Source organism: Oryctolagus cuniculus, chromosome 3 (genome assembly GCF_051225735.1).
Source record: "Oryctolagus cuniculus isolate XC-2025 breed Fujian yellow rabbit chromosome 3, ASM5122573v1, whole genome shotgun sequence".
NCBI lineage: Eukaryota > Metazoa > Chordata > Mammalia > Lagomorpha > Leporidae > Oryctolagus > Oryctolagus cuniculus.
The window spans coordinates 85,863,586-85,888,319 of record NC_142869.1 but is presented as its reverse complement, the minus strand read 5'-3'; the positions used below and the strand labels follow the sequence as shown (position 1 = coordinate 85,888,319).

The 24,734-nt window shown below is 37.6% G+C and overlaps 1 pseudogene; it reads left to right on the top strand.

Moving 5' to 3' along the window:
- The first annotated feature begins 3,609 nt into the window (after window positions 1-3,609).
- Window positions 3,610-4,218, top strand: LOC100355289 (male-enhanced antigen 1 pseudogene; annotated as a pseudogene).
- The last annotated feature ends 20,516 nt before the right edge of the window (window positions 4,219-24,734 follow it).

Sequence of the window (24,734 nt, the reverse complement as noted above, 5' to 3'; positions counted from 1 at the left end):
ACACTAAATACCACAGCACAGAGAAAGCATAATTCTGGCAAAGGGATATTTCGAAGATTTCACTTAAAAGATGACACTTGGTATCTGAAGTACGCATAGTACTTTCCTTGGTGAAAACAAATGCAGGAAAAGAAATTCAATTTAAGGAATAGCCTGGACAAAAGTACGTGGTACTAAAAGGACAGTGTAATACACAAATGAAAGCCTTTCTGATCAGCTGTAGAATAGAACACAGGAGGAGTAATGGCAGGTTGAGGCCAACATAATTACAAGCAGATACGAACTTGTTCTCCACATATCAGCATTATGAATCCCAAGTCCTCATTTTTAAGGTGCTTCTGTATATACCTAACTCTATGCTGCTTTTCAACCTTGCTCAGAATATGGAGGATTTCAAAATGCTCTGGGATAATGGGATTAAAAGATAAGTTTAAGAATTAAACACAAGCAATGGCTTTAATGTTCCACAGTAGTGCAAATTCGGGAGGAACTGGCAGGTTTCAAACACGGAGGAAGGGTGTGTGAGTGAGGATGCTGACTGTCTGATTTCGTCTGTTTACATTGTGCTCATATGTTGAGTAAACTCACTGTGTCTTACAAAATTTCCAAGAATTACATGTTGAATCAAAAAATTTAAATAAAATAATGAAAAACTTAAGTTTAGGATGCAAAACAAAATTTTGGGATCCATGCATAGTTTTTCATAACGTGCATTTTCCATGAACTTTTAAAAGACCACTCATCTGCATGGGTTTCAAATTTTTATACCAAAAGAAGTTTATCTTCCATGTCAATTTGTCATGAACGTTTTGAAGTACCTTTGTATCTGCTGTGGGAAACTGCCAGCTGAACTGGCAAAGAAAACTGATGCAATGTATTTTTGTAAGTTGAGAGACTTCAGATACTTTAGTTAGAAAAAAATAGGAAGTAAAATCCTGGCAATGAAATGAGAAGATAAAACAAGTTCTATTTTTATAAAAATGTATCTAAATTGAGAACATTAAACTGTGTCTGATAGAGAATGCACTTAGAATCAGGTACAATCGACCCTTCTTACCCTTGGATTCAACCTACTATGCATCAGAAAAGATTCAGAAACAAAATTTATGTCTGAGCTGAACATGGACATTTTATTCTTGCCATAATTCCCTAAACAATAATACAAATTTACATTGTACTTGATATTATAAGTAACCTAGAGATGATTTGGATATGTTATATGCTAATACTACTCAATTTTATGTAAGGGACTTGAAAATTGATGGAATCTCTAGAGGGTAAGGGGGGTTTCTCAGAAACAATCCCACCATGGAAATGGATATGTCTAGGAGTATAAATACAAAATTATATGTAGTCATTTTACTTCTGCATCTTGGGTCAAAATAGAAAGGCTATTGGTTGTTTTCCCATCACATGTGGGGCTGATACAAAACCATGTTGTCGCTCCCCCTCTTCGTGGAGGAACGACACTAAGCCCTGCCTAGGCTTCATATCCGAGTCACGGCACCATTATGTCGCTCCCCCTCTTCGTGGAGGAACGACACTAAACCCTGCACTGTTCTTTCGTCTGCTCGGCCCTCCCCGGGTTTGCTGCTGGTTCTTCCCGGGTTGGCTACTATCCCTTCCACCTCCGTGGAAGGGCAGTTCCCCCTGGCCACATTCCCCACTTCCGCAGGGGAGCGGCACACCGCCGGCCGGCTTTCTCGGGGGCTGCACGGGTGTTCCTTCAGCTAGATGTTCCCCTTAGATGTTCCTGGTGCATGCCGTCTCTCTCCTCCTTTATAGTCCTCCTCCGCCAATCCCAACTCGGCTGCCCACACGCCGAGTACGCTGCTCTCCTCCAATCAGGAGCAAGTCCTACAGTTTATTGGTTGAACTGGAGGCAGCTGTGCAGAAGCTGTTTACTTCTCTCCCAGCGCCATATTGTGGGAGAGCAGATGCATAGAATAAGTCTTAATTCCAGTAACTCAGTCCAGTCCGGATTGCTCCCCACACATGTAACACTAGATTCCAAGAAGCTACAATGGCTTGAATCAGCCAATTGCTTTGGCTAGTGGGTCATTTCTCTGCAAATTGGAAATTCCGTAATAAGTTACACATTATGAGAGACTCTGAAACTTAGACACAAAGGGAGTAGTATGGACATATTTATTTCCCAAAAGAAAATCACTAGTAATAATTTTTACAGAAAGCCTGAAATGCAAGAAACCAATACACAGTATGAAACACAGAGTGAATGAAAAGTAGGGTGACTTAGATGATGGCTTGTACACATGCAAAATAAAAATAGAAAAACAATAACTTGTCACTGCTGCTAGTTTTTCCACAATCAGTGATAAAGGAAGGGTAAATTAGCAGCAGTCAATACAAGCTGCGCTATCAGTATGTACCACACCCCTCACTGCACCTGCCAGCACAGTGCATAACTCAGGGGAGGAACAGAGCAAGTTGAGTAAGTCTGTTAAGAAGAAAGGGATTAACTGTACAACTTTGTGAAAAACATTTGAAAAGAGAGAAAATCATCAGTTTTTATGGAAAGAAGTTGTTTCAAATAGTCTCAGAAAAAAATGGCATGTGTTTCGGAACAAATAATTATGACCATAACAGAACTCCATTTAGAAAGTCCTCATGTGAGTGGAAAAAAAAGAACGCTAACGCAATCTTTCATGGATAGAGGGCTTATTTAGGAAACATCACATTGGCTTGGCCATTAGCCTTTCAGTTTCTTCTTTGACTGATATGATTTGTCATTTTAGCATAAATCAGGATCATTAAGAACTTAAAAATTATCTATTATGATTCGGGCCTTATATAATAGATATACAACTTAGATATTCCTTGCACAACAAAAGTTCTAAATTCAGTACTTTTAAATGTTCTAAAGGAAAATTATTTATTTAAAGATATCCTGTCACAAATGTTTGGTAAAGGAAGGATCCTTTGGAAACATGAATAATTCCCCATATTTATAGGTTAGTCACTTTGAATTTTCATATTTTTGAATTATGCTTTCTTAAAGGGAGTATATCCTGACTGGCAATGATTTTGTGTTACAAAGTGTGTATCTTATACTTATTTCAAATTTCAGTGCAAAATGAATGCAAACATTATTCCAATCACCTTTACATGATAAATATGCCAAAATATCTTAGCCAATGAAAAATTCCCCACTGCTAAATACATGTTTTCATGAAAAACAAATTAGATACATTTTCCTAAGAAAAAGAATTTAAATGTATTCTTTGAATCGTGTTCTATGATTTTTTTCCTAAGCAGCTTATGCTGTATCTTATAATGTCAATGTTTACCAGTATATTTATATGATTTTCTTTCTTTTGTTTTCCCTCCATTTGGCAGAACACACAGTACTATATAGGCATGTGTCTGAATATTTAGCCATACTATGCCAGGAGTCCACACAATGCTTAGGACTGTTTAGTATAACAAAGAATGTGAGGCTTTTGCCTGTGCTGGTACATTTGTATGAATGGCTCCAAAAACTCTATTAATGGCAGAACATACTTGTCACTTGAAATTTACTAAAGTACAATGAGTTTAAACAAACTACCAATGTTATAAATACTTCTTTCAAAAACACATGATGGCTTCCCCGCCGGAAGTGAAGCCCCTTCCCGCATGGCAGCAGTAGTCCTAGGGGCAGACACCATGGGCCCTGAGCGAATCTTCCCCAATCAAACTGAAGAACTGGGACCGCATCAGGGCCCTACAGAAGGCACTGGGGACTAGAGCAGCGAGGGGCCCGAGGAAGAGCAGGAGCAAACGGGGGCAGGCCCAGCTGGCTATTCCTACCAGCTTCTCAACCAAGATCCTGAACAAGAGGAGGTGGAGCTGGCATCTGTGGGGGATGCGGAGGATATAGTTGCTGACATCCAGGATCGGATCCACGCTCTGGGGCTTCATTTGCCAGACCCACCATTAGAGAGTGAGGATGAAGATGAGGAGGGAGCGACAGCATTGGGCAATCACAGCTCTATTCCCATGGATCCAGAACACGTGGAGCTGGTGAAAAGGACGATGGCTGGAGTGAGCCTGCCGGCACCAGGGGTTCCTGCCTGGGCTCAGGAGATCTCAGATGCCCAGTGGGAAGACGTGGTCCAGAAAGCCCTACAAGCCCGGCAGGCCTCCCCTGCCTGGAAGTGAACACAGTGAGCGCTGCCTTCCCTCCGGACATTCCAGGCCAGACCCAGCATGGGACTGAACACCTCGGATTATAATGTCCACCCTCCCCGTCTCCTTTTCCGCATCAAGGCAAATCAGACTTCTCAGAGACCCACTTTGTTCAGTTCTGTACATATGGGGACATCGGCTCAAGCCCCACCGACCTTGGCATGTATTACTCTGTGGAGAATAAAGCACCCTATGTACACACACACACACACACACACACAAAACACATGATGAAAAAAAAGTGATGAATATAGGAAACATAAGCCAGAATGTCAAAACTTGGAGAAATGGACTCTAAGGCCACTTCTTTGGGTTTTCCGTTTACATTTGCCTATCTGACGTAATACAAGGCTCAAAATATAATTTGTAACCATCCATAAAAATCATGTGCAAATCCAGAATAATCAAATATTTAATAGTCAGCCAATCTGCTCACAATTTATATCTAATTTTGATTGTTGGGTTCAGATATTGTACAATTAAATTAGGCAAACATTATTTAAAAATGAGGTGATTAATGGTTTTAAACACAATAAACTATTTGCTTTACATGTAGGAGAGCAAATGATAAACTAATTTTTCAGTCCTTGGACTTTTTCTAGGTAGTAAGGAGAATTTCTAGTATTGAGGCAAGGGTTTGAATCATTCACTGACAGAATTACTGGTTTGAATGCCCAACAAGTTATCTATATTGGGACTTCTCAAACTTTAATGAAACATCTGGAATCTCATTAAAATGCAAATCCTGATTCAGTCTGGATTGATGGCCTGAAATTCAGATTTCTAGGTTCCTGTGTGATGTTATCCTTCTTGGTCTGTGGAATGTATTTTGGAAGCTAGACTATAGATGATCTTTAAAAGGTAAGGTGCTGGCTGGCGCTGCGGCTCACTAGGCTAATCCTCCGCCTTGTGGCGCCAGCACACCAGGTTCTAGTCCCAGTCAGGGCGCCGGATTCTGTCCCAGTTGCCCCTCTTCCAGGCCAGCTCTCTGCTGTGGCCAGGGAGTGCAGTGGAGGATGGCCCAAGTCCTTGGGCCCTGCACCCCATGGGAGACCAGGAGAAGCACCTGGCTCCTGCCATCGGATCAGCACGGTGCGCCGGCCGTGGCAGCCATTGGAGGGTGAACCAATGGCACAGGAAGACCTTTCTCTCTGTCTCTCTCTCTCACTGTCCACTCTGCCTGTCAAAAAAGAAAAAAAAAAAGGAAAAGAAAAGGTAAGGTGCTATTCTGTATACTATACTTGATAATGAGTCAATAGTTTCCCTGCATTTCATTTTTACTCAGGTCATTCATTCTTCTTTGCAAACTTTGAAATATAGAGCATATACACTAGATAAAGTATGAAAAGAATTTAAAATGGATTTCAAAACTTTTTGAATTATAGTTTCTCTGTTTTTTTGATTATGCTTTGTCTAGTTCCATCACCGCTCTTAAGCACAATTTCCTCTTTTAATTCTGGAATATGTAGTATCTACTTCATATGAATGGTAGAAAAAGTAAAATAAAATATATGAAAATTCTGGGTACTTTGAACCACTATATGCTTGATAGTCTTTAAGGATAATATTGTTAAATCATTGAGTTTTTGGACAACGAACAATCAAATCTAATTATGATTCTGTTTACATAGCTTGATTATATATCTTATTTTTTCCAAAACATTATTTTGCATCTTTGAGTGTTAGGAATTCCTGATCTAGAGTTGCAATATTTCTAAAATGTATTCAGTAATTCCACCCCCACCTATAGAGGGCGGTGTTGTGTAGGAAAAAATTATGGATTTGAGAATCTTTACTTTGTGTGTGTTCCTGAAATTTTTAGAAGCAGGCAAATCAACTACAAGAGAGAAAACCTGTGAAGATTGTGACTCTGAAATTTTGTTTCTTTACAGGTATCTTTGAATGTAGACCTTCCACAATTCTCCATATACTTCAGAGGTGCCCAAACTTCCATGCTTGCAGACTCCTGTCCAGAATTACTTAATTCTCTAATTTGTTTCCACAGGAAATACCTACCCTGCTTTCAAGATTCATGTCCAAAATTATCACTTCCATAAAGCTTTCTCCATCCATGTCCTATTCACCCTCCCTAGCACTCAAACACACAGATTGATATTACTTTCTCTCTTTTAAAATTTTATAATAGGATTACCTTTGCATAATCCTTTTTTACAGAACCGGTGTATGGTATATATATGAAGTTCATTTTCTAATTCCCCAATTAAATAGTAAACTACTCAAGGGCAGAATCTATCTTAATGTTCTACATTCCCTGAAATACTTGAGCATGTCAAATACTCATATAATGGTAAAATTGAACTATATAATAATTTCTTAGACCAGTTTTCTATATACTTTTAAAAATCATGAAGTACTATTGATAAAGTTTTAAGTTGTTATCCTCAATATATTTACCTATTTCTAGTTTTATTTCTACATATGCTTACTGTTAGAATAAGATAGCATGCACATTTACAAGGGCCTTCAAAAATTTTAGTGAAAATGTGTATTATGAAGAAAGCATGGGTATCAAAATTTCTTTACACTAAAACTAGTGCTAACTTTTTATGACATATCTAAATGATATCTCCTTTGAGTCACTAAGCCGTATGACATATTAGTTAGAAAAGAGACTGATCAGAGCAACATGATTTCTGCTGTAATAGAAGGAAGAACAAACATGAAATTTATATCCAGTCTTGGGTGGAGAAATGAAGTCATTCATGTTTTATAAAAAAAAATTACAGCAGCAATGCCCCAGAGACATCAGCAGTTTACAAAGGAATAATTCACTTAAAGAAAGGATGAGATGAAAATAATGATGTTGAAAATGAAGCCCTCAGCACAAACATCAACATCAAATTGAGAGGAAAAAGTAATATTTTCTGTGCTCTATTGAAGAGGACGTAAAATGAATAACAGAAACCATAGCCAACACCAAACATGTCTCAATTGGTTCATCTTACACAATTCTGATGGAAAAATTAAAGCAAAGCAAACATATTTTCTTCTCAGTGGATACCAAAATGGTTGTGCCCGGAGCTGTTGCAGACAACAGCAGAGGTTCAGTGAGACTGAAATCCTTAAGTATTTCTTTGAAAAATTGTGACAGGGAATGAAATATGGTTTTACCAGTATGCTCTTGAAGACAAAGCATAATCAAAGCAATGGCTACTAAGAGGTGGAAGTGGACCACTCAAAGTAGAAGTGGTAGGGAAAAAGCAAAGGTCATGCAATAGTATTTTGGCATTTTGCTTACTGGCTTTCTGGAAGGCCAAAGAACAGTAACATCTGGTTAGTATGAGAGTGTTTTGAGAATTTTAGCCAAAGATTTTGCAGAAAAATGCCAGGAAAAATTTTAGCAGTCCTCCACCACGACTATGCTCTTGCACATGTGTCTCATAAAACAAGGGCAAATTTATAAGAATTTCTATGGGAAATCATCAAGCATATAACTTACAGTCCTGAATTTACAACTTTTGACCTCATCTTGTTTCTTAATTAAAAAAAAAAAATTAAAAGGCACCCATTTCCAAGAAGTTTTCGAAGTTCTTTCATTAAATATGTAAAAACTTAAAATGTAAAAGACATTGTGCAAAATAAAGGATAGAAATGCTAGTATTTTCTGCATAAGTACACTCATTGAATTTTGAAATACTCCTAGAGAATATAAGCCAGATAAATATCTAATTCTCTCCTGTAGGACTACACCTCATGTCAGCATAATTCACTGAGATGTTATATTTTACTTTTTTATTGTTTATATATTTATTTTCAACAACATGGAAGGTGGGGTGTCAGAAAGAGAGAAGAGAAAGAAGAGGAAACATGGAGAAGGGGAAGGGAGGATATATCAAAGAGGATAAGGTGAGAGAGGGTACATTGGTAGATTCATGTGTGGGTAGAGTGGGAGTCAGCTGGTCCTGTGATACTGAAAAACTGAGTCAAACCTCCACTTGATATCAGATAGTTGAGTTAGCAGTCTTCCAAAAGGAGATTGAGAAGGTAGAATCAGTGTTCCCAAACCAGCAAACACAGCCTTCCCCTTAGTTATCATCAAAGCAGAGAACTTTCAGATTTCAAGGAATCACCCAGGATGGGTCCCTAGTTTACCAGCAACCCTGTAACAAACTGCCAGCTCTGGACACTGCAGAGTGCACCATTTTTACCAAGACTTTCACAGAAATAACGATCCCTGTTAAAAACTGAGATGAAATTTTATGTCAGGCAGTCTGTGTAGAATGGCAGAATCAAAAGAAAGACCAGTTAAATTAAGAGTATAATCATTCATAAATGATTATATCCAGGGCTGGGCCTGGCCAAAGCCAGGAGGCAGGAACACCATCTGGGTCTCCCAAGTGGATGGCAGTCTGGATGAAGTTCCTGAATGAGGTTACAGGTTCCTGGCTTTGGCCTGGCCTAGCTCTGGCTGAGCTATGTGCCCTGATACTTACATTGCCGTGTGTATTATCTTGAACTTGCCACTTTTTAAGTAGCTTATTGATATCTTTTTGCTGGTATTTCATAAATATCCATTTCTTATCAGTTGCATTTCAAATACTCCCTCTTTTGTATTGTGTTCTCAGTAAGTATGTGTAAGAATGAATGTTTATTAGAGTGTTATTAATCTTATAAATTATGGGTATTGATCTATGATTTTTGTTTTTATAAGACAACACTTAATTAGGGTTAGTTTACCACAGCTACATTGTTGGTACCACAATCAAAGGTGGTAAAACAAAGGAGAGGTGCTAATATTCTTAACAAATTTTAAAGTAAAATAGACGAAAACTTTAACACTAAGAGTAAAACAAAAAATGATGATAAAGCCAAGTCATGGTGACCGTAAGTGGCAGGTGCTATCACATAAAGTCTAAATGCCAAGTGGTTAAAGTAATTACTATATAAGTAATTACCATGGAAATAGAATTCTATTTCATAATTATAAGGTATTTTTTCCTCTTTCTAGAGAGGTTCTACTGTGCTGCCCATACTACCAAATGTCTTTCTAATAATGAAGCTAAATGTTTCTTCCAGTTTAACATTAAGCAAAATCATCTTTCCATGTGAGATTAACACTAAAGAAACTAATTACTGTTTTAATAGGAGGTAAAGATAGTTACATTATAGTATGAAAACTTTGAAATTTATTAGTCACTGAATAATTGCCCTCTATGTAAAGCTTTGGCCATTCACATAGGAATCTAATCCAGTAATTAAATCCTTCAACACAACTTGAATCTGAAACTACTCATTGCATACCCTCAATATGCTACTTAATATATTTGGTTGCTCCAGAGGCTTAACACAATTAAGTCTTCCCATCTAGAATCTAGTTGTTTTGCTCCATAGGACAGTAGAGTGCCACCTGGAACCTTTAGTAGTCTGATAGTTTAAATTTCTGATAAAATGCACTTACTAATTCTTCCTGTGTGTTGTTTAATCCTGCTTAGATATTTAATAGAAGTGAAATTGTAGAAACCCACACCTTGTATTTATTTATCAAAAACTACTTGAGTTGTTTTTTAAATATTTAGTTTACTTGTTCAAACACAGAATAACAGAGAAAGAAGGAGAGACATAGAGGGCAAGAGAACTTTTATCCACTGATTCATTCCCAAAACGGCTGCCATATCCAAGGCTGGGCCTGGCCAAAGCCAGGAGGCAGGAACACCATCTGGGTCTCCTAAGTGGATGGCAGTCTGGATGAAGTTCTTTAATGAGGTTACAGGTTCCTGGCTTTGGCCTGGCCTAGCTCTGGCTGTTGCAAATATTTGGAGAGTGAACCAGTGAATAGAAGATTTCTTTCCCCACCCTATCCAACCTGTCCCCGCCACCTTCATTCTGTCACCTTTCAATTAAATTAAATCTCTGTCTTAAAGTAGCTTATTAATCCACAGTCCTTTTCTGCATTTTATCAAAATTCGGGTGATAGTTTAATGTTTACTAAAACCAGATACTGTTCAGCCAATTAAATGCTCTGGGTAAATAACTTCTCATAGCTTTAATTACCTTTACTCTCCAGTGGAGTTCAGGATTATTTACCAAGCAATATCTTAAATAAACATATCTATAAACCATGAATAAATTTGAACAAAATTTGGAAAAATTTGTCATTTTGAGGTTCTGTTGGCTAGTACAATCATTATGGAAGATAGTATGGAGATTTCTCAGAAATCTGAAAATAGACCTACCATAGGACCCAGCCTTCCCACTGCTGGGATGAAGTCAGCATATGAAAGAGTTGTTTTTTTTTTAACTTTTATTTAATGAATATAAATTTCCAAAGTACAGAATATGGATTACAATGGCTTCCCCCCCATAACGTCCCTCCAACCCGCAACCCTCCCCTTATCCACTCCCTCTCCCCTTCCATTCACATCAAGACTCATTTTCGATTCTCTTTATATACAGAAGATCAGTTTAGCATACATTAAGTAAAGATTTCAACAGTTTGCACCCACATAGAAACATAAAGTGAAATATACTGTTTGAGTACTAGTTATAGCATTAAATCTCAATGCACAGCACATTAAGGACAGAGATCCTACATGAGGAGTAAGTGCACAGTGACTCCTGTTGTTGACTTAACAAATTGACACTCTTGTTTATGGCCTCAGTAATCACCCTAGGCTCTTGTCATGAGCTGCCAAGGCTATGGAAGCCCCCTGAGTTCACTGACTCTGATAATTTTTAGACAAGGCCATGGTCAAAGTAGAAGTTCTCTCCTCCCTTCAGAGAAAGGTACCTCCTTCTTTGATGACCCATTCTTTCCACTGGGATCTCACTCATGGAGATCTTTCATTCAGGTTTTTTTTTTTTTCCCCAGAGTGTCTTGGCTTTCCATGCCTGAAATACTCTCATGGGCATTTCAGCCGGATCCGCATGCCTTAAGGGCTGATTATGAGGCCAGAGTGCTGTTATTTGTACTCCCACATTTTTGGCTGCCCAACTCACAATAGCTAAAATATGGAATCAACCCAGATGTTCATCAACTGATGACTGGATAAAGAAAATGTGAAATGAATACACTGTGAAATACTATTCAGCCCTAAAACAGAATGAAATCCTATCTTTTGCAACAAAATGGGTGCAACTGGAGATGATTATGCTAGTGAAATTAGTCCCCAAAAGACAAATATCCTATTTTTTCCTCTGATTTGTGGTAGTTTATATAGAATAGAAAAAAATATATAAGAATGAAATTGGCATCTTATGATTTGATCATTGTTATAGTCATTGTCTATACTCCTGTGGAACAATGGTCTTCCTACTTTTTACTCATTGAATGTTATGGTTAGTGGTACAGTAAGCTTGTGATTACAAAGCAAATTGAAAGTATGTTGCAGCAAAAATTAAAGAAGAAAAATAAGAAAGGAAGGGAAATTGAGGAAGGAAGGGTGGGGGAGAGGGAAGTATGGTTTTTTTCTTAAATTGTAGGTATAAATACATGAAATATGTGCTCTTTATATTAATACTTTTTTAAAAATACCTTTAGGTTTGATCAAAAACAAGCCCCCAGAAGAGTGCTTGTTTCAAGCTAATAAAGACATTCCATTCAAGAACTACTTGAAAATATACTGCAGGGGGCTGTAACGCAGAAAAGAGATTTAATTTCTTTCTTCTTTGGAATGTGTTAAAACCAGCTCCATATTGGATCATATGATAATGGGATTATTTACCTGGCTGGTTCCATGGTTAAAGGGGTCAACCACTAATAGCTGTAACTGAGAAAGATAATATGTAAATCATTTCAAAGAGTTTAATCATGGAATGTCACAGTTTTGCAGGTTCACTTTGCAATTTCCTGGAGGATTAGAACCTAAACAGACTACAACTAACCTTGCATCACATAATATAACCAAAATCATGTAAATTATGTGAAGTAGTTCATGATTCAAGATGTTAATTAAAAGTCTCTTTTATTATCCACATTTTACTGCAAGAATTATACTTTGACTCAATAATGCTAGTCAGGTATCATTAAAGCTACATTTCTCCCTTATTTATTGCCAGAAACTCTTGCAAACAGAAACTATTACTTTAAGGATACCAGACACAATTAATCACATATTTAACATATGCAATGTTCTTATTAAAGAGTCTAAAGTAATTTTGATGAAGATATAGGACACACAACTTCTAGAGAATGTTCTTCCTTCAAAGGATACTTAGAATTTTGTTTCACACAGAAAAATCTTTTGTGTAACATCTTGTATAAACTGTTATATTGAATAATTTTTGCATTAAAAGAATTATGGCACTATCATAAGAAATGATTAGGCTAATAACATCTTGGTACCTGTCTTTATGAGCTGGCAAAAGTAACTTATCTTTTAAATACACAACTAAAAACAAGAGTAGATGGCAAATACTACAGATATCTTTTGCATCCTGAGTAGGGAGGTAAAAGGCAACTGTCAACGATAAGAATTTAAAGATGAGGTTAAATGGAACCTGGGCCTGTAATAACTGGATAGGTTTTGAATAGTTAAAAGAAATTTGGAAAAATACTCATTGTGAGAAAATGTCTTCACAATTTTGATTTAGGAATAAATAAAAGCCTTACCAAGAAGCCCTGAGGTGTTTAGGAAGGAATGAGTAAGTTACATTCTCCCTGCTGAGAACAAAAATGTTTTCTTCATTCTAGGACAAAACTGTGGCTTTTTAAATTCTGCCTCAGAAGGAGAGGAAACTACATAAATTTCATGAAAAATAAAAAGCAAAAAGTTCTGTCTATATCATTAAACTTAGGACCAAAATATATGTATTCTATTGAAAAGTAATGTTGTTTAAGAACACTTTATTTCTACAAACGGTTAAAAATTCCAGCCAACAAGTATGTGCAGGAAAACATCAATACAAAATAACTGATGTCTTCTAAAGCCAGCAAGGATTACGTTTTAAAAGATATATTTAAACATAAACCTCCTACATCACTCTACAAATAATTTATTTTTCACTTATCATATATAGTTTGAATAAAACTTATGAAAGCCTTCACTTGTTAGAATTGTAACACAGGCCGGCGCCGCGGCTCATTAGGCTAATCCTCCACCTTGCGGCGCCGGCACACCAGGTTCTAGTCCCGGTCGGGGCGCCGGATTCTGTCCCGGTTGCCACTCTTCCAGGCCAGCTCTCTGCTTTGGCCCAGGAGTGCAGTGGAGGATGGCCCAGGTGCTTGGGCCCTGCAACCCATGGGAGACCAGGAGAAGCACCTGGCTCCTGCCATCGGATCAACATGGTGCCATGGCCGCGGCAGCCACTGGAGGGTGAACCAACGGCAAAAGGAAGACCTTTCTCTCTGTCTCTCTCTCACACTGTCCACTCTGCCTGTCAAAAAAAAAAAAAAAGAAAAGAAAGAATTGTAACAGATGTTTTTAGATGTTTATGTCAAGTTATACATAACAGCTCATCATCAGCTACTACTATCAGGAATGAATATTGAAATAAAGCAAAAAATTCTTATTGTTATTTCTCAAATGCTTAATGTATAGTATAATTTTCAGTTGGAGTTTTAGATGATGCTGTTTTACTGACGTTGGCCCAGGTGTGCTAGTATTACCACAGATTCGAATAAAATCAATTAATCATTTCTCCCAAATTCCTAATGTAAATATGAGCCCACATTCTCTAATCAAGATATGTACAAAAACCATTCGTGATAATGAGACATGAATAAGTATCACAGGCCATTTAACACAGTTGTGGGGATTTGAAGTTAGAATGCTGGGTATATTACTGGTTTGAAGTGTCATCAATGTGTGGATAATTTTTTCTTTCTCTTTTTCCCTGAACTGTTATAAACTGACAGTATTACTGATAAATCATATTTGTCCAAATCTAATAACTGCAAGATAACATGACTTCTTTTAAAGAAGAGTTATTTTATTTTATTTGAAAGGCAGAGTTACAGAGAGGCAGAGGCAGGGAAAGAGAGAGAGAGGGGGAGGGAGAGAGGTCTTCCATTCCCTGGTTCATTCCCTAGATGGCCACAATGACCAGAACTGTGCTGATCCAAAGCCAGGAGCCAGGAGCTTCTTCCAGGTCTCCCACAAGGGTGCAGGAGCCCAAGGACTTGGGCCATCTTCTATTGCTTTCCCAGGCCATAGCAGACAGCTGGATCAGAAGTGGAGCAGCTAGTACTTCAACCGGTGCCCATATGGGATGCTAACACTGTAGGCAGCGGCTTTACCTGCTATGTCACAGCACCGGCTCCTAACTCCATGACTTTTTGAAATAGTATTCTAAATTCAACGGCATTGAATACATGCAAAATATTTTAACTCTTTGGATGGATTGTCAAGAAATATTTGCCATATTAAAGGAAAGAGATGAAATTGCTGAGTTACATATGCAATAAAATCTGATAACAAAAACTATTTCATCGCTTTTATAATGGGTTGATGTTTCCTTGTATTTCTTTTCTTCATTCTGTAAAGTCTAATTTCTGTTCTTTCTCCCAAAGAAACACAAATCACCCATTTTCCTTATTTTAATGAATTCCTCTGAGGATTTCAGTTGAGTGCTTTACCTAAACCCCACAGATGGATGCCATATAATTGTTGCCACATTCTTGATTATCATCAAGGTACATAACTGTGATAACTTGAAATCCTTAGCAAATTTAATGGACATTTTATATAGCGCATCTTGTCTTGAAAATGTCAAGCAAAAAAAAAAAAGTCAAAACAACACAGTCTATATAAGCTCTCCACTGAATGCGAAGGACTGCCTAAGAATGTGATTCAGACTCCAGGTTTCTAATCACAAAGCTAAATGACTCAGGTGTTATCAAACTCATTTCTTCAAGTACTCAAGTTCTAAAATGACAAACCATAGGGGTGGCTGTTAGCCTGAAGACACTTCTGTTCCATTATTTAAAGTCTGTTTTTTTTAATGTCTGAGATTTCTATGTGGAAAAAATAATGAACTTTAAGAAATGTCACTTTTACTAACAGAAATTATGGCTTGAACACCTGAATATGAATATTAAATACAAAAAAGTACATTTAAATAATGTTAAGGTTGTGACACAAACTGACAAAAGCAGCAAAATTCAAAGTTAAGGATGACACTCCACCTTAACTCACCCCGTTATGAGGGGGAAAGGGCACCAGGGGGTACAGCTGGAAACGCTATCTTGCCCTTCATCCTCCATCACCTGATTGTGTCAGATAATGTTCTACTCTTCACATTATCTAATTGGTTTTTGGCATTTGATTCCCTCTCTTTTGCTTAAGAGAATTTTTGGTGCCCATTTATAAAATGTCATTTGGAAAATAATGTACCTTTGGGGGTCACACTTGGAAGGAATAATATTTATAGTATTTATGTAGAGTGTGTGTGTGTGTGAGCGCACATGCACACACATGAGTGACTGCTGACAGACAGGCATTTATCAAGCAATGTGAGTACCTGGTATATGACAGAAAAATAATGAAAGCTAAAAATTTTTGAATGTTTATTCTGTGCCAACATTATTTTTGTGTTTGCAGACTTCTTCAATTCTCACCGAAAAACAAAATAACCTGACAAATTTGTCACTGTCCTCTTCATCAGCTTTACATTCATTTTATAGGTGAGGAAAATGAGGTACAATGACCATGGCCAAGATCAAATAGCTAATATCTGCCAAAATCAAGTGATTAGAAATGTCACCAAAATGCAATCAGTATGCTCTTGAACAACATGGTTATAGCCATTAAGAGAGTCTGTTATGAGGGCTGGTGCTATGGCATAGCGGGCAAAGCTGCCACCTGCAATGCCAGCATCCCATATGAGTGTGGGTTCGTGTCCCAGCTGCTCCACTTCTAATCTAGCTTCTGCTGATGCTCCTGGGAAAGGCAGCAAAAGATGGCCCAAGTACTTGGGCCCCTGACACCCACACGGGATACCTGGAAGAAATTACTGGCTCCTTTCTTTGGTCTGGCCCAGCCCTGGCTTTTGTGGCCATCTGGGAAGTGAACCAGTGGATGGAAGATATGTATCTCTCTCTCTTTCTGTCTCTCTCTCTCCCTTTCTATGTAACTCTTTCAAACAAGTAAATAATTTTTTTGTATTATGAGCCAAGTAATCAAGTATTAAGCATCTTTTATGTGCAAAGCATTAGAATGTGTATATTGAGGGGCCAACATCGTGGCTCACTTGGCTAATCCTCCGCTTGCGGCGCCGGCATCCCATATGGGTGCCGGGTTCTAGTCCAGGTTGCTCCTCTTCCAGTCCAGCTCTCTGTTGTGGCCCGGGAAGGCAATAGAGGATGGTCCAAGTGCTTGGGCCCTGCACCCACATGGGAGATCAGGAAGAGGCACCTGTCTCCTGGCTTCAGATCGGTGCAGCGCCGGCCATAGCAGCCATTTAGGGGGAGAACCAATGGAAGGAAGACCTTTCTTTCTCTCCCTCTCTCTCTCTCACTGTCTATCTCTATCTGCCAAAAAAAATGTGTATATTGAATAAACTGAAGGAAGCAAAAGTAACTAACAATTGTAAGGAACCTGATACATGCCAGATGCTTCATTGAGCACCAAGCGTGTGATATCCCTCCTAATTGTTTCAAAATCCCTCTAATATTTGTATTATAATCTTGGTTTTAAAGATGAGTAAACTTGTCTCAAAAAGATTAGATAAATAACTTGGCCAAGACCCACACAAATTGTAGTGTCACCACATATTAGTTGTGCAAACTTCTTCAAGATACCTAGTTCCTCTGACTCTTGCTTTTCTTTTCTTTAACACTGAGAGAAGGAAACGAATTTTCCTGGGTTATTATGTTTGACTTAATCTTGCATTTTCCATGAAAATGCTGCCAATATATAAATCAACAAATATTTGCTGGAAGCCAACAATGTGTCAACTAAGTTTTCTTGGGACTGAAATTTTAAGGATAAATTAAAAGTGGTCTCCCTGATCGGTGACAACTGACTGAACACCAAAAGGGGAAACCTGTTGAAGTGAAATGGACACTGTGAGAAACGGTGACTTGATCAGCATAGCCCTGACTGTTAATGAACAACTTAATACATTATCCCTCTTAGTTTTTGTCTGTTCTACTTAATATGACTGGGTTAATTCTATAATTAATACACAGTTATTCTTAAGTGTTGAAATTTAACTGAAATGTGATCCCTGTTAAACACAAGAGTGGGAATAAGAGAGGGAAGAGATGTACAATTTGGGACATGCTCAAGCTGACTTGCCCCAAATGGTAGAGTTAGAAACATACCAGGGGATTCCAATTCAATCCCATCAAGGTGGCATGTACCAATGCCATCTCACTATTCCAAGTGATCAATTTCAGTTCACAGTTGATCATAATGAAAGGACTAAGAGTCAAAGGGAGCACATAAACAAGTCTAGTACCTGCTAATACTAACAGAATAAATAAAGGGGAGAGTGATCCAACATGGGAAGCGAGATACTCAGCAGACTCATAGAATGGCAGATGTCCTAAACAGCACTCTGGCCTCAGAATCAGTCCTAAAGGCTTTCGGATCTGGCTGAAAAGCCCATGAGAGTATTTCAGGCATGGAAAGCCAAGACACTCTGGCAAAAAAAAAAAAAAAAAAAAAAAAAAAAAAAAAAAAAAAAAAAACACCTAAATGAAAGATCTCTGTGAGTGAGATCCCAGTGGAAAGAACAGGTCTTCAAAGAAGGAGGTACCTTTCTCTGAAGGGAGGAGAGAACTTCCACTTTGACTATGACCTTGTCTAAACAAGATAAGAGTGGACGAACTCAAAAGGCTTCCATAGCCTTGGAAACTCGTGACTGGAGCATAGGGAGATTACTGATGCCATAAACAGGAGTGTCGATTTGTAAAGTCAACAACAGGAGTCATTGTGCACTTACTCCTCATGTAGGATCTCTGTCCTTAATGTGCTGTACATTGAGATTTGATGCTATAATGAGTACTCAAACAGTATATTTCACTTTGTGTTTCTATGGGGGTGCAAACTGTTGAAATCTTTACTTAATGTATACTAAACTGATCTTCTGTTAAAAAAAAAAAAAGAAGAAATTAGCAATTCCCAACTTGACTCTCGCTGGGATTAAACATGACAATAGGTTTGATCTGATTTCATCATCATTTAAAAAATCATCTATTATTTTTCACTTTATGTTTCTGTGTGGGAGCAAACTGTTGAAATCTTTACTTAATGTATGCTAAACTGATCTTCTGTATATTAAGAGAATCGAAAATGAATCTTGATGTGAATGGAAGTGGAGAGGGAGTGGGAAAGGGGAGGGTTGCGGGTGGGAGGGACGTTATGGGGGGGGGGGCATTGTAATCCATAAGTCGTACTTTGGAAATTTATATTCATTAAATAAAAGTTAAAAAAAGTGGTCATCACGTGTCATGCATCTATTGGTGTAATAAAAAGGTGATTAGTGGCAGTTAACTCTTGCTTTGTATCTATCAATATCAATTAAACTTTAAAGCAAACATGACTTACAAACTTTGCATTATAGTACCAATGACTACATCCCTCTGGGTCTCCTCTGCTTCTGAGCAGGAGGCACTGCACCAGGCTCCAGGTCATCCTGGCCTCCACTAATTCTATTCCTCCCATGGCTTGCTCTGCCCTAACAGTGGAAGGGAAAAATGGTAGAAGATTTCCTCCATTTCAAGTTCTTAACTGTAAATGAAATACCCATCTTGACACATTAGACTCAAGTTAACTAGTGAACAACTTTAGCCAACTAACAGAAATCAATATGTGGGGCCGGTGCTGTGGCATAGCAGGGAAAGTCACTGCCTGCAGTGCCAGCATCCGATAGGGGCTCAGGTTCAAGTCCCAGCTGCTCCACTCCCGATCCAGCTCTCTGCTATGGCCTGGGAAAGCAGTAGAAGATGGCCCAAGTCCTTGGGCCTCTGCACCCACATGGAAGACCCAGAAGAAGCTCCTGGCTCCTGGCTTCGGATCAGCACAGCTCTGGCTATTGTGGCCAACTGGGGAGTAAAACCACAGATAAAAAATCTCTCTCTCTCTCTCTCGCTCTCGCTCTCGCTCTCTCTCTGACTATCCTCTATATGTGTAACTCTGACATTCAAATACATAAATAAATCTTAAAACAAAAAAAAGAAGAAAACAGTATGTGTCACTTCTCAGGAGCTTTAAAACCCAGCCTCTAGCATGTCCTCATTCACATCTGCTGTTCTGACTGGGCATGCTCCCCATAAGAGCTGCACCATCAACCTGGATCCTAGAAGGAGAACAAGAAACAACTGACCCACATTGCACAGGTCCAAAATGAACATGTACCTGTCAAATCATGTAAAGTGCTCTCCAGTACCACATCCAGTTTCTGTTTCAGTGAGTCCAGGGTAAAACCTGAAAATTCATATTTCTGGCAGGCAATATTGATGCCTACCAGGACATGACTTTGAGAATCACTGGCCTGGGGACGCCTAACTGGCACAGGTAAAATGTTTTATGTTATTTGTTAGTCTCTTGTGGCCTCCAGTACCCTCTTTTGCTTAGTGCACACTTCACTCTATGGAGTAATTTTATTAAATACAAAGTCTCTTCATTTGAACCCATTTCAGTAGAAATTCCTCTTCATACTAACAACTTGACTGACAAATCTTCTAATAAACTTGCTCTTGATATTGTCCAAAGATCATCATGTGCCATCTCCTCCTATTCACACAACAATTTTGAAAGTTGGCAGAGTATTTCACAAACGAGAAAACTGAGTTTCAAACAGACTGAGACTAGCATCTCTTTGATGGCTAATTTGTCTCAAATCTTAAATTGAATTTAGATAACTCCTACTTAATATTTTTTACGTGATAACATGTTGTACACAGTGTTGGAGTATGAATTTCATTTTCTGTTTCCTCATAATAGTTTATTGCATTCCTAATTTCATTTTACTGAAAAATGACAGGAACTAATTTCAATTCTCAGAGGGAACAACGAAGATACTCTATGCTTTCTTAGAGTTGCACAAATATCATATGTTCTAGAGACAACCCTAACTTGACCAATAGTAAGTTCAGCAATACAATAAATTATGAATTTGGAAAAGGAGTCTTGAAATATTTTACATTTATGGAAGGAAATGTAAAAAGTTACAATTTTGTTGAATGTGCTTGACACTTTTATTCAAATTTTAATATTGGACACTAGAATTTATTATTATGCAAGCATGAAAATGCATGTAAAAGGATTCCAATTCAATGAAAACTGATGATTACCTAAATCTATGTCCATAATATATTAAATAACATCCATTCAACAAATGTATAAACTTTATATTTAAATAAAAGAGGAGGTTGCAAAACAATATGTATAGTAAGACTCTATCTTTTCAAATATGTTGGTGTGATGATGTGTATATAATCACAAATTATACAATATTTGAAAAATAATCAGTATAATCACCAAAATATAATATAATAATGTATATAATATAATAATGTTCATGTAAGGATGGAGCAATCTAGATGACATTCTTTTTGTCTCTACATATTTTGTCATTTTATACACTTATGAATATATGTAAACTTCTTTTTTATTTAATGAATGCAGTTTTTCATAGATATAACTTTAGGAATACATTGATTCTTTCCCCCATAGTAAACTTCTAATTGCATGAATTTTCTGACTTTTTGAGAATAAACATATATTGCTTTTATAATATCTATATAATATATGAAGCATAATTGTGTTTTTTCCAAAAAAACAATAAATTAAAGAGGCAAATATCATAAAAAGTGAAAAACAGAGGGCCAGTATTGTGGCTTTGTGGGTAAAGCTGCTGCCTGCAGCACCAGCATCCCATAAAGCATTGGTTCATGCCTCAGCTGTTCCACTTCTGATACAGCTCCCTGCTAATGGCCTTGGAAAAGCAGCAGAAGATGACTCAAGTGTTTGGGTCCCTGCCACTCATGTGGGAGACCCAGATAGAGTTCCTGCCTCCTGGCTTCTGCTGCTACTTGGGGAGTGAACCAGCAGATGGATGATCACTTTCTCTCTTGTCTTTGCCTCTCTCTCTGTAACTCTGTAAATAGATAATAAATATTTTTTAAAAAGTTAAAAGTAGAAATGCAAAAAAGTTGGTGGTCTAATGAAAAGTGTAGTTTAGAATAATAAATATTAATAACAGTAAGTTGCAGTAGTAATTTTAATTAACATTTATTAGGTTCTTTCATGATAATAATTCTCAACGAAATAGATATACAAGGAATGTATGTAACATAACAAACACAACATGTGATAAAATTACAGCTAACAACAGAGTTGATGGTAAAAGATCAAAAGCTTTTTGTCAAAGCTTAAAATCAGGAGAAAAGGAAAGATATCCATTCTAACTATATTCATTCAACATTTGTTGGGATTGTTTTAACTATATATGAATTCTTTCACCTTTGGAAAATCCTGCAAAATACGTTAAGTGTTAAATAAAATTTTATCTTGTTTTTAGGAACATACTTTTAGTCAAAAATGTTTAATTATTCTATCAAATTAAAATGCATAATTATGGAACTCAGGCATCAAATGTTGGAAAAGAAAGATAACCTAGAATTAGATGCAAGTATTAGAAATATAAGGAATTTTATCTCCAGAACACCAAAAGAGGTATTTGTTGGATTTATTTCTTGAACATTCCTCCTGATTATTAACAAACCATCAGAATTAAAATTGTAAAAAAAAATAGAGGTATGGGTCAATACTGTGGACCTAGAGTGCAATGGTGTCTGTGAAGGCTTGAGTCAGCTGTGATACTATCTGTGCTGTGAAGACATCATGCAGTCAGTTCACACTTTGCAACAAATTCTGTGGTCTGGGAGACATCTGTTGCAACCTAAGAGGGAGTAAGCTTTATATCTATAGGGCATTACAGGAAAAATTATAATAACCCTATTATTTGGTCTCCTGCATATATATAACATCAGAGAGTGAGGATGTAGTATACCCTTTCATCATTAACCAGGTCTGTAACTATTACACTGTACATTATTTCGATTTTTTTTTGAGATTTATTTTTTATTTATTTGAAAGGCAGAACCAAGGAGCTTCTTCTGGGTCTCCCACAGGGATGCAGGGGCCCAAGCACTTGGGTCACCTTCTCTTGCTTTCCCAGATACATTATCGGGGAGCAGGATCAGAAATAGAGTAGTTTGATCGCCAACTGGAGTCCTACAGGGATGCTGATGTCGCAGGCAGTAGCTTAACCTGCTATGCCACAATGCCAGACCTTCTTTCTATGATTTTTTAATGTGATTGATGACCATAACAGAAATCTGTCTTGTTTAAATGGGACTTAATGCAAGGTACCTACCCTGTGAAAAACAAAAACAAACTACAAAATGTGTAACCAAACAACAGCTTTGCAAACTTTCCAATTCAGACTGCTTCTAGGTTTGAAGCCTCGTTTTGACTTGATAAATAATTGGATTCTTCAGCCAGACTTTAATTCAATTGAGAATTTATCTTAAAAAGGTTCATTACTAAGAATTCAGGTTTACTCTTTTATGTAAGAGGCTAGAAGCTGTCATCAACCAGTCCATAAAAGAAGTAGAGAATGACCTTCCTGAGCGACAGAAGTAAAGCAATGAGCAGTCAACTTAGGAATAAGATTCTGACTTTTCTCTGTTTTCCTGTGCAGTAAGTCCCTTCCAGGGTGCTCAGTGGAAGCAACTGGCTTGTTCCTGCAGAAGGATTATCAGTAGTGGACACAGCTGTGCAGATCTGGCACATGGTGGTTTTTTTCCCTTGTTTTCCAGATTTGCCAACTCTCTAACCTCCCTCACCCCACAGTTGTTGCTCAGAGTCCTCTAATCCTCCTCAGAGAACACATGATTTAAGCCTGGAATCTGCCTCCCCACCCCTGCCCCAAGGGAAACCTGCCTTCACAGACAGTAAGATTATTTCCTCTTTGCTATTTGCAAATACTGTTTGGAAAAAGTGGAGAAAACATACATAGATTCAAAATTTAACTGATGTCTACTTACATGAAACCCGTGTCTACTGCTGCCTTTTAAAATCTTGGCTTTCCATTATGACTAACACAAACTAATGCAGTGTTGGGGGAAATACATGCATTACCCGAGAAAAAGGAAGAATATAGTTTTTAGGACTCTCCAGTATTTATCTCTAGATGTCAGGTGCTGTCATGAGATCAGAGTACCACTCAAAAACAATAATGAACACCAAAATAGTGTTTTAAATTTTAAAGTATTACATATCTGACTACCAAGAAATCAATGAAACAATTAATTGAGTTAAAGATAGAATTTTCTTCCTTATAAACCACTTGATTTGCTTAACAGTAATGATGAGGATGATGATGATTGATGATGATAATAATAACAAATATTCCAAGTTGATGAATATTTTTCATCAGACAAGTGGGAAATATATAAGTTTGATTATTTTACCTATTCATTTAATCAACAAATATTATTGAACTCCTGCTATGTCAGCAAGTTTCTAGGCACATAAGATGAAAAAAAGAACAAAACAAATCAAACCCCAAACAAACAAACCTACATAAAGTCTGGGCCTTGTTGAACTTAAATTCTAGCAGAGGAGACAAGTGATAAACAATAGACACAATGAATAATAAAATATGAAATACTTTCTAAAATGGTACATGAATGGAAGGAGTTGCAAATATAAATTGTTGGTCAGGGCAGGTCTTACTGACATTTAAACAATAACTTTAAAGAAGAGGACAAGTTAGCCATTTGCTATCATGGAGAAAGACCACTTCATTGAGAGCAGGAAGCAAGAAAGCCAGTGTGATGGATGAAGGGGACTAGAACAAAACACAAATGAGATGAAATGAAATGAGGATGTCTGTGAGGACTTGGACTTTTTTCCCTGAAATGGAGGGCCCCATGAGGGCTGTGAGCAGAGGATAGAATGGGAAGTATCACAATGTTCCTGAGCTGTATATATGAAATATATTAAATTTGTACACCTTAAATAAAATTTAAAAGAATCCTTTTAGCTGTGAAATCCTTTGGCAATGGAAATGTGAGTGAGATTTTTGCAGTAATTTGGATGAAGAGGTACTCTGGCACCCCAGGTTATAGTAGGTTAAAATATTCCTTACTGAGGGAAAAAAATAAAAAGAAAAAGCTCTTATTTGCAGGTCAGCTTTATTATAAGATTGTTAATTAACAATTCTCTAGTTGTCCTCAGAGCAGAGTAAACTGGATATGTAAGCCAAGTTGTCAGCTTCGCACACATCTTGGTATTGAGGTTCTGAAATGCTTTTTGTTCTTCCAAATTTCTCTGTAATGGTTTAGTGTGGCAGTGGGGTGACTCACTAGGTGATAAGAACTTACTAACAGCTGAGGTTCTATCAGCACCACCATTGATCAGATGATAATGTTTGCCAGTGTGTGGTCAGAACCTTTTAAATCACAAATAGGAGGACTAGTGATATGAGCCCACCTATTTTGGTTACAAGGAGGTAAGCCAACAGGAGTTTCTACCTGGGCCTTGACTAGCAGTGATGATGAGCAATTCAAGGAGATCCTGCTGTGTGCAGTCTGTATACTGGTACAAGACTCAGGAGATTGTGGTTTGAGG